This window comes from Octodon degus, unplaced genomic scaffold (genome assembly GCF_000260255.1).
Source record: "Octodon degus isolate 3935 unplaced genomic scaffold, OctDeg1.0 scaffold00198, whole genome shotgun sequence".
Lineage (NCBI taxonomy): Eukaryota > Metazoa > Chordata > Mammalia > Rodentia > Octodontidae > Octodon > Octodon degus.
In genome coordinates this window covers 179329-190833 of record NW_004524774.1, presented here as the reverse complement: position 1 = coordinate 190833, position 11505 = coordinate 179329, and positions in this window count along the sequence as shown.

Below are 11505 nucleotides of genomic sequence, written 5' to 3'. Positions count from 1 at the left end.
TTCTGCTGTTTCTTTGCTATGTTTTAGTCTAGTTGACCTATCGTTTTGGGATAAGGGATTGTTAAGGTCTCCTGCTAAGATTCTTGTATTGGATGTTAGATTTTTCATGTCTATTAAGGTTTGCTTTATATAGAATGGTGCTTCTGTGCTTGGTGCATACATATTCATGAGCTTTACCTCTTCCTCTTGCATTTTTCCCCTAACCAGTATATAGTGGCCATCTTTATTTCTCTTGATCATTCTTGGTTTGAAGGTGAGACAGTTTGAGAAAAGGATTGCTACCCCTACTTTTTTCTAAGGTGCTGGGGCATGTGAATATTGTGTTACATCCTTTGACTTTCATCCTATGAATGTCTTTATGAGTTAAATGTGTTTCTTGTATACAACATATTTTTTATTTTGTTTCCTAATCCATTGTGCCACTCTATTTCTCTTAATTTGTGAATTGAGTTCATTTACATTGATGGTTACAATTGAGATGCATTGACTAATGATTGACATGTTATTTACCTGTTTTCATTTACTCCTTTTTCTCCTGTGTTTAATTGCTTGCCTATTTGGTTGGTTGCTTCTGATCTCATTTGTGGAGTTCTGATTATTTTGGTCCCTCTGTAGAACATCCTTCAGGAGCCTGTGTAGGGTTGGATTTATCATCATTCATTTCTTTATGTGTTCTTGTCATGAAAATATTTCACTTCTCCATCAAACTTGAAAGAGAGTTTTGCAGGCTATAGTAGTCTGCACTGGAATTTGTTTTTATCGAGGACTTGAAGTACTCTGCTCCATGCTCTTCTTGCCTTCATCATTTGTGAATAGAAGTTGGCTGTAATTCTGATGGGTTTTCCTTTGAATGTGATCTGCTTCTTTTCTCTTGTGGCTTTCAGTATATTATTCTTTTGCTGAATTTCTGGGATCTTGACTTTTAAATGTCTCAGTGTGTTTTTAATTGGGATGAGGTTAGTTGGTGTTCTGTATGCTTCAGTCACGTGAATGTCAGATTGTTTCCTCATATTTGGGATGTGTTCTGCTATTACTTCTGCCCATATTTTTTAAATGTCCTTTGTATTGACTCCTCCTTTTTCATTGATACCTATTATTCTCACATTTTTCATCCTTGCATCATCTTGCAGATGATGGATTATATTTTTCTGCATCCTAATTGTTTTTATGAGATCCTTTCTTACCTTTTCACTAGCTACACCAGCATATTGAAGATCAGAAACTCTGTCTTCACTTTCACTTAAATGGTTTTGCAAGCTTGTGATTGAGGTTTTTTTTTTTTCATAACCTGGGATTGGACTCATGCCTTTGCGCTTGCCAGAGAAGCTCTTATTCCACTGAGCTGTCTCCCCATCCCCAGTGATTGAGATTTTAAATTCCTCTATTTCTCTTTGATTCTGCTTCATGCGATCTATTTCTTTCCTGTATTGCTTATTCAAGGAATCCGTCAATTTTTTAATCTCCTCTTTTTTTTAATTAATGTCTTCTTTAGAAGCAGTTATTAATTCATTTACTGCAGTGTTTTTTGAGATTGAGTTTGCTCCCTATGTTTCTGTAGTTGATTCTTTACTTCAGATGCTATGAGCTCTGAGAATTCTTTCTTATTTCAGAAATTCCTCCTCTGAGTTCCTCTGTAACTCTTCTATTGCTTATTTACTATCTACACTATTAATTCATACATTTGTTTTGAGCTAGTAGAACAAAATTCCGCTCTGCATTCCTCTATGACTTTCTGCTGCTTCTTATTTACTAGTGATGCTATTAGTTCATACATTTGTGCTGAGCTAGTGTCCTCTGCACCTGTTCTGGGTGGGCATTGGTTTTCCTCCATTCATTTCTGCATTTGATTCTTTACTGCAGATATTATTGATTCAGGGATTTCGTTTTTCATTTCCAATCTGAGTTCCTCTATACCTTTCTTCAGCTGTTTTTGTATTTTAGAAGCCTTTGATTCATTGATTTCACCTCTGTGATTCCCGATTTGTTCTGTGTTAGTGTCTTCTGCACTGGTTATGTGTGGGCTTGGAGTCTGAGATTGCATTTTGCTCCTTCTCATTGTCATTTTGTTTAGCACTGTCTTCTGACCTTTGTGGCAGAGTTTTGGTTCCATTATAACCTTAGCACCTCCTGAAGTTCAGGTGCATATCTACAAAGTTTGGATCTATCCAGTTGTGCCTGGCTTGGTTCTGGCTGCTGTGCTCAGCTCCTTCCTGCTGCTGCCCTTGGGCGTGAACCTGTTGTGCCCCTCTGGCAAGATGTTTTGCTCCTGGGCTAGCTGCGTGGTTCTGTCCCCTACACTCTCTGCAGGGATTGCAACTGCAGGGTTTTACCTCAGGCCTGTATGCCTGGCCTGAATTGAGTCTGGAGGTGACAAGTTGGAGTAAGATGTACAGGCAGCTCTCCCACACACTCACTGGCCCTGGGCTAAGGCTGGATCTTGGCGTTCCCAGATCACAGCAGAAATTCCTACTCCGAGCACAGGGTGGGGGAGGTGCTGCAGAGTGGTGGGAGGGTATCCCAAGGGGTGGAAGAGGGTCTCACCCACTCTGTGCCTGGGCTGGGACCAATAGGTCCTGCTGGCTCAGGGTAGCCAGAAACTCTCCTACACACTCACAGGGCCTAAGCTAGGACTGAATCTGATGGTTTCCAGAATGTGGCAGAAAGTCCTACTTATTGGGCGGGGTAGGGGAGGCGCTGAGTAATGGTGGGGTGCATACAAACGGGGTGGAAGAAGTTCCTATCCACTCTGCGTCTGGGCTAGAACCCCCAGATCCCACCGGCGCATGGTAGCCAGAATCTCTCCCACACACTGACTGGGCCGGGGCAAGGACTCACATGTGGCTTTAGAATTTTAAATCCTTAAAAACATTTTAGCTCAACAAATTGACAGAATGATATTACAGATTCTACTTTATTGATTTCTAGGATGTTGAATTGGTAACTTCTATGTTATCTGTCACTTTTAGTAAGGAACCATTAATTCTCTTGCAATCTCTATTTTCTGATAGAAATGATAACCTACATTAATATCTATCCACCAGGGATGGTATGGGTACACTAGGTATCTGAATGCTAGAACTTGTTTTGGGTCTTCTTTTAGCCAACATTTTGAGTGTCTATTAATGAGAAGCATGCCGTTAAGAAGTTTATAATCATAGTCTCACATATATTGTACCACCTTATTAGCTATTAAATATGCAATGTTATTTTATACAGGATGTAACTGAAGCTCAGAAAAATTAAATATATTTTGCAAATTCATACTTACAGTAATTGGAAAAGATGAAGCATAAGCCCCAGATCACTTCAGTTTAAGCCATTGTCTATTTTATTTCTCCAGCCTATCTGAAAATTAAGTAGAAACTGTAACTTTTATAGGACCAAGCATTATTGTGCTAAAATTCCAACCATGACACATCTGCCTTGGAAAACTGGCTAAACTAAAGACCATCATCCTAGTGACACCCATCTAAAATAAAGTAAATTTCCTGAATCCAGTATATGTTAAATAGCAATTAATGAATTTAATAGGTTTGCAAGATAAAATTCCATCAGTTAAATGTGAATTTCAGATAAAATGAATGACATTTTTACTATTATAAGCAGGGACTATCCAATAATTATACTTTACTTACAAGAAATTATCTTTTTTATATAAGAATTTGTAATCTAACTGAACATCTTAATTTTTATTTGTTAATTCTGGCAAGCCTATAATAAAATATTGATAGTTAAATCTTCTGATTTTGGAGAACTACTTACTCATGTTTTTCTTGAGGCATTTAGAAAAAAAACTAAAAATAAAAAACTAATTGGATAATGCTGTACTTGTTTTGCCTTGTAGGAGGCAAATAATTTTTGTTTGGCGAAGAGTGAAGTAAATGTAACAATATCCTGAACTATTCTGTCATGTAGATTTATTTGAAGATTTACTACAGTTTCTGACCTTGAACCTTATGAAGCAAAGTAGTGCTTTTTATATCTGAATTTTTAAATTAAAATTCACTAATGGAACTCAATTTTCAGGAAAAGAATATATCTTTTAAAGGGTAAGGGATTTTTATTTCATGGTTACACATTGTAGTACAAAAATATTGATCTTGATTTAGAAAATCTGAATTCTGCTTCAAAATCTGTCACTTGTTAGACAAATGATCTAGGAAAAGTTATCTATCTTTTCTGTGCTAGATTTTCCTTTTGTGTGCAGTAAGCATAATATACCCTATCCAATCTACTTCATGTGATTGTTAATAAGCCACATGAGATTAGAGAAAACATATGCTTCTCTAATTTATAAAACATTATTCAACATATTAATAATTGTCTGTATTTTTTTCACCAACAGGACATTAAATGATAGGTACTTGTAACAAACTGAAAACACAGTAATCATTAAATTATTTTCCTTTAGAGAACCTTCGTTTTTTTCTGATTATTTTTGGCATCAGCAAGATATTTCATTGTTTCATGATTTTCTATTCTTGTACTGTGTGCTTGTGACACCAACCAAATGTGACCCTTCCAAACCTAGAAAAAGCAAATAAAAAGTTAGAATTTTTATCTTAAGACCTGATGAAAGAATATGTGAATGTGGATTATGAGATCATATGTGAAACATATGAACTTATGGAAATGTTCTAAACAGAAAGATATTGAATAGTAATATAAATCTTAAACAATTTTGATGACTACATAAGTATTAAAATATTTTCAATCAAAACACAATGAAAATTTCCAACTTCCTATGATGGTTAAGAGTGCTCATTCCTATTATAATTCTATTATAAATTAAACCTTTTCAAATCAAAATGTGAAAAGGCTTTCATGCCAGAAACAGTTTTGCTTCTTAAAGATTCCTCTGTTCTCCATTTTACATATACAATATATGGTTAAGTACCAAGAAAATCATTCTTATGTCATGAAACAATTTCAGACCGTCACTTGAACTATTGTCTTAAATATATAATAAATATATTCTGAAATCATAAAGGAAACAAAGACACTTAAAGGAAGGAAAGATGTCTAACAGTGCCATATATTAACAATCACCCTATTTGTAACTAAATCATTATTTAAAATATCATTGCGACTCAGTTTCTTTTTCTTCTTCCCTTTCTCCTTTCATCTCTCTTCTGTTTTCCCTCTCTATACTCCACATTTTTTCCTCTAAAAAATGACTTTTAAAAAGATCTTATTTGGGGCTGGCCAAATAGCTCAGCAGATTAAAGCGCCTGCAAGCAGGCTCGGGGTCCTGGGGTTTGATCCCCGGGCCTGCCCTGTGGACTCCGTCCCCCGGGCGGGCTGTAACAGCGATTGAGACAGGGACTGGTGGTGTGTGCCTGTAATCCCAGCACTTGGAAAGCTGTAAACAGGCAGATCACTAAGAATCCAATCTAGTAGTGAGACCCTGAACACCCTTTAGACCCTTCCCTAAAATACAGAAGAAAAAAAACCCTAACAAACAAAGAATAGTAATTCATAGGTTTTCACTTTAAAGTGCAACAAATATGTTCTTCTTTTTTGGGGGGGAAGTGTCCACAGGGTGCTCAGGTTCTCACTACTAGATCAGACTCATTGTGATCCGCCTGTTTACATCCTCCCAAGAGCTAGCGTTACAGGCATGCACCACCATGCCCAGTCTCAATTGATGTCTCAGCTTGCCCTGGGGGAGGGGCCGGCAGAGCAGGCCTGGAGATTGAAACCTCGCGGCTGCGCTTGGTTGAAGATCCTTTAATCTGCTGAGCTATTTGGCCGGCCCTCTTTGTATTTTTAATACTATGATGTTCTACTCCTCACAGTAGCATTTAGCGTTTATTCAAACTTTTCTTATTATCACATGTTTGAAGCACACAATGTTTAAATTCATTTTAGGTAGTATATATGTAGACTTAATGCACATTACTTCTATTTATTCTCCAATCTTCATTATCTAACTGTCTTTCAATTTTGAAATAATTTACTTCTCTTTTTTTCCATTGTGTATATTTTACTTTGTTTGTGAAATTCTTCATACTCTGAGTTTCTCATAGAAGAGAACCTATGTGATATTGAAGCCTGTGTACTGGGTTTATTCCACTTAAAACAGTGATCTCAAATTATATTCATTTTTCAACAAATAATGCAGATTTCTCTTTCCTTATGGCACAGTAGAACTTTGGCTTCTTCAAGGACTTAAATATTAGTTGTGTTATTAATAATATGTGTATCCATGTATCATTTTAGTGTTGTGTCTTTAGTTCTTTTGGGAAAATATTTACAAAATGTATAGCTGGATAATTCGAATTTTTATATTTAGGTTTTTTTTTTGAAAAGTGTCCATTTGCATTTCTACAGATTTGTATGAGTTCACATTCCAACCAACAATATAAAAAGATTAATATTACCCCTAGGTTTGCCAGCATGTTTTATGTTTTAATGGTTTGAGGAAGGCTATTCTTTCATGAATTAAGTGGAGTCTCTGTGCTGTTTTAGTATGCATTTCTCCAATGGCCAGTGATGTTCAGTGTTTTACATATATTTATTGGTCATTTTTATTTCTTATAGAATCTGTGTTATTATTTTAAATGCTCAATTTTCAATTTGGTACTATATTTTGGGTGTCTGTTTTTTTGTGATCTTTGTAAGTTCTGAATATTTATTTTGTCAGAGGAGTACTTGACAAAAAAAAACTTTTCCATGTTGTAAATTGTCTCTTCATTCTATTGTTGTTTTCTTTTGCAATAGAAAAGCTCTTAATTTGATATTATCCCACCTGTTGATTCTCAATGCTCTGTCTTGTGCAGCTTGGATTCTCTTCAGAAGCTCCTTCTTTATGCCTATTTTCCAGAAGATTAAGTGTTTTGTTTACATATCTAGGCCTCTTAACCATTTTGACTTATTTTAGTTTTTGGTGAAGAGATATGGTAATGTATTCAATTTTCTTCACATGTGTAACCAGCTTTCTTAACAACATTTGTTAAAACCTATCTTTCCTTCAGTGTAGGCTTTTGAATCTTTTGTAAAATGTCAGAACTCTTAATGTGCATATGGTTTATTCTTCCCCTTCTAGCCTGTTCCATTTATCCACATGTTTGTTTTTCTGCCACTATGATTCTATTTTTATCACTGTGGCTTTGTTGTTTAAAATGACATCTAGGATTGTGATGCCTTCAGCTTTATTCTTGTTGCAAGAGATTGTTTTTGCTGATTTGTGTCTCTTTGAATTTCAAATATATTTTATATTTTTTTCCAGTTATGAGAGGAATTCTGTTAGTATTTAATTGTGAATACCTTAAATCTATGTATCACTTCTGGTCATATGACTATTTTGATAATATTAGATTTGTCTATCCAGGATCTAGGGATATCTCGCCGATACTTGTTGTATACTCTTATCTTCTTTTCTATTTATGAAGTTCTCCCATTTCCATTGTAAGTTTCATTCCTAAGAATTTAATTTTTTCTTGGAGCTATGGTAAATAATGTTTTCCTATTTTTTTCTCATTGGATTCATTATTAGTACAACATGAATCCTATTGATTTTTGTGTATTGACTTTGTATCCTGTTACAATATTGAATATGGTTATTAAATCTTCAACTGTCTTGGTGATTTTTTGGCTTCTATGTGGAAGATTGTGTTATTAGTAAATAATAACTTCACTTCTTCCTTTCCAATAGCTATTCCATCTACCAATCTGTTTGATATCAAAAGCAGTCATAGGCAATGAACAAAAGACAGGAAATCAGAATGCTTGACCTGAAATTATACTATAAAACTACTGTGATAAAATTAGCACGATACTGGCATGGAGATAGATCTGAGGAACAATGGAACAGATTAGAATGTGCATTTACAACTACAAACACACTTAGCCACTTTACCTTTGACAAAGGCAACAAACATGTACACTGGAAGAAATATAGCCTCTTTAATGTATGGTGCTGGAAAAAACTGGCTTTCCACATGTCAAAGTATAAAATTAGACCCATGTCTATCACTATTCCATAAACTACAGTCAAAATGAGTTAAAGACTTAAATATTAGCAGAGAAACAGTATGTATTCTGGAGAAATAATTATGTAAAAACCTTAAAGACATAGTGGTAGACAGAGTTCATAAATAAAAACCAAACTAGAAAATGCTAGAAATATGTAAAAGAATCAACAATTGAGATCTCATCCTTTTGAAAAGTTTCTGCCCATCAAAAAAAATCACCAACAGAATAAAAAGATGACCCATGAACTCAGAAAAAAAAGCATAATGGCTGACTGTCCCTTTGACAAAGGCCTTCTGTCTAAAAAACAATTTTTTTGTGAAATCACACCCCCAAAATTCAAACACCCAATCAAAAAAATGGGCATCTGAAGTGAACATACACTTCTCAGATGAAGAAATAAAAATGGAAAGTAAATATATGAAAAAATGTTCAGTATCATTGTTCATTCAAGAAATTCCAAGTTAAAACAATACTGACATTCCATCTCACCCCAGAAAGAATGGCTATCATGAAGAAGTCAAGCAATAAGCAATTCTGGAGAGACTGTGGATAAAAAGGGACACTTTACTGTTTGTGGGAGTGCAGGCTGGTACAGCCTCTATGAAAAGCAGTTTGCAGTCCTCATAAAACTGGGATTGCACATTTCATTAAAGCCAGATATTCCTCCTTGGGTATTCTTACAAAAGACTTGAAAACATCACACCACAGTGATATATGTGTATACATGTTTATAGAAACACAATTTGTCATAACTAAATTGTAGAAATAACCCAAGTGCCCATTTACTGAAGAATGAATAAAGAAAATGTTGAATTTTTAAACCATGAAGTATTATTCAGCTATAAAAATGATACAGTTGAGGCTTTTATAAGTAAATGGATACAATTAGAGACCATATTCAAGTGAAATAAGGCAGATCCTGACATGCAAGCATTGTATTGTTTCACTAGTGTAACAACCAGAAAGGATACATAAAATCTGAGAGGAAAAATAGATACTGTGAAAAGAGAATTAATTTTTTTCAAAAGGAAAGGATTATTGAGATCAGAAGAGAGACAGGTTAAACTTTAAATCACTACAGAATGTGAAAAAAATAAAAAATATTAAAAAATAGGAACAAACAATTACATATTTTTACACAGAAATTTAGAAATCTAACTATGTACAGTGTTGTAGCAGGGCAGTGCTATGACATTCACTCACCTACAATATTTAAATGGCAATGGAATACCCATCTGTGACAAAACCAAACAAAAAAGGGAGATATAAATGAAGGACCATTTTGTATCTGTATATACAAAAGAGGAAAGATATTCAGCTACTTTCTCTTAATTCAATGAGAAGAAAGATTTGTACAAATAGTGTTCAGACAAGATATCATGTCTATATCTTCTATGAATAACTACTATGAAGACAACAATATGCAATGTTTTAGTTATTGTAACTATCTTACTAACCTTTTTCAAAACTGTCTCATTGCTATTTGTTTCTCAATAACATTATGAAAAAATAAATTAATATAGAAGAAGGATAGGAAAGGGAGATAGGTGGGTAAAGAGATATATGTGGGTATGTATGCAGGATGGCTTGGATAAATATACTGTGGATTTCTGCTGCTCTGTGAGAAGAAGCAGTTGATGTTTAATTTTTAAATTTTTATTTTCCTTTCTCTCCTCTTAAATTTTATTTTTTCTTTTTTTCCAATTTTACATGCATCTATCTAGTAATCTAAACAAGTAAGTTGAAGACAACACTATGAAATTTAACAAATACTACTGAATTCATATTATCTGGTTCAGTGAAATTCCATGTAATTTCTTATTATTTGATTATTACTGTTTTGTATTTTCTTTAAAAAATAAAAGATGAAAGTATGACAACATAAGTGACGAATGTAAAGACAATGACAGCTCTAGAGAATAAGGTTGTAGTCAGTGATCACTTAATAGGAGATACCTTGAACATAACAATAGAACTTGAAAAATGAATTTAAAGCCTGCTATATGATTCAAGAAGGACACTATAAGAGTAATTGGAATTTATGAAAAATCAGAAAACAGTAAAAAGTGGAGAAAATTCTGTATTCAGAAGGAATAACACAGGAGATCCAGAGGCACAATCATTTAGCGCACTGTACTTATGCTACAGAAGTAATAGCAGAAAGTTTTCCAGACTTAGAAAAAGAATTTAACATACATTTAAGAGAGACATATAGAAATTTGAATTGTTTGTTTATTTTTGTAGCACAGGGATTAAACATGGGACATGTGCTTACCAGGCAGGCTCTTATGCTGTTGAGCTATATCCCCTGCCCTAGAAACTTGAATACTGAAGATAAATAAATAAATATAAACCTCTCCATGTGTACATTATGATATGAGAAATATGTATGAGACAAATATGCAGAAATATGGGACTTTTTTGGAGCCATAAGCCCAAAACCTCCTGGAATGCATAGGTAGAAATAAATGATAGGCTCTGGACCTCAAATCACATGGGATCTTAACGCAAAGTCAGTCATTTAACAGACCATCGTGTCCATCCTCTGTTCTTCCCCAGCCTACTACTTGAGTTTCTACCCAGATGTCTTTGTTATTTTTTCTTGCCTGTCTTTTTTTTTATTATTGCTGGCTGAGGCTTCAGTTAAGGACTGCCTTTTGAGACTTTCTTGAACTGAATGGTCTCCATTAATTACAAGTACTCTGGACCTAATTAGAGTATGGATGGGACATTAAATCCAAGCAATATTTGAATAATATTTTATCCTTTGTTTATTGGGACATGGTTCCACCATGTAACAACATAATGAACAATATACCATAAATATAACATGAAAGTATAACTCTTAAGGGTTTCAGGAGTAAAGCAATGAATTATTTGTAATGGAAAACCTGTGAGATTTACAAGACTTCTCAACACAAAGCTTAAAAGGGAAAAAGATCATGACATGAAGTTTTTCAATGTTTATAAAAACAAACATATTTAACCCAGGTATGCTTTCCAAATTACCTTTTAAATGCATAGAAAAATATATTTTCATGATGAATATATTAAGAAATTCTAGAGTACCTGTAATCCAAACAATACTCACCAGTAATCATGAAGGAAAAAAAGAAGCTAAAATCCCAAAACATTTAGTAAAATTAATTCATCAGGGTGTTAGTCATTAAAGAGAAAGGAAACAAACAAACAAACAAGAATAAGAAAATAATAAATTCTCAATACACCTTCCCAAATTAGTACATATTAGTCTAGTCCTTCAGATTCTTTGTATTACAAACAATGCACTACCTGAGCCATCTTAGCACTTGCACAGAAGTATCAGGCTGACCACTAAATCTAGTGATTAATCTGGAATTCATAAGAAGTGGTATCAATAGGCTGTGGATATAGCTCAGCTGCATGAACACCTGCCTCACAAGCACAAGGTCCTTAGTTAAATTCACAGTACCAAAACGAAGAAGAAGAAGAAGAAGAAGAAGAAGAAGAAGAAGAAGAAGAAGAAGAAGAAGAAGAAGAAGAAGAAGA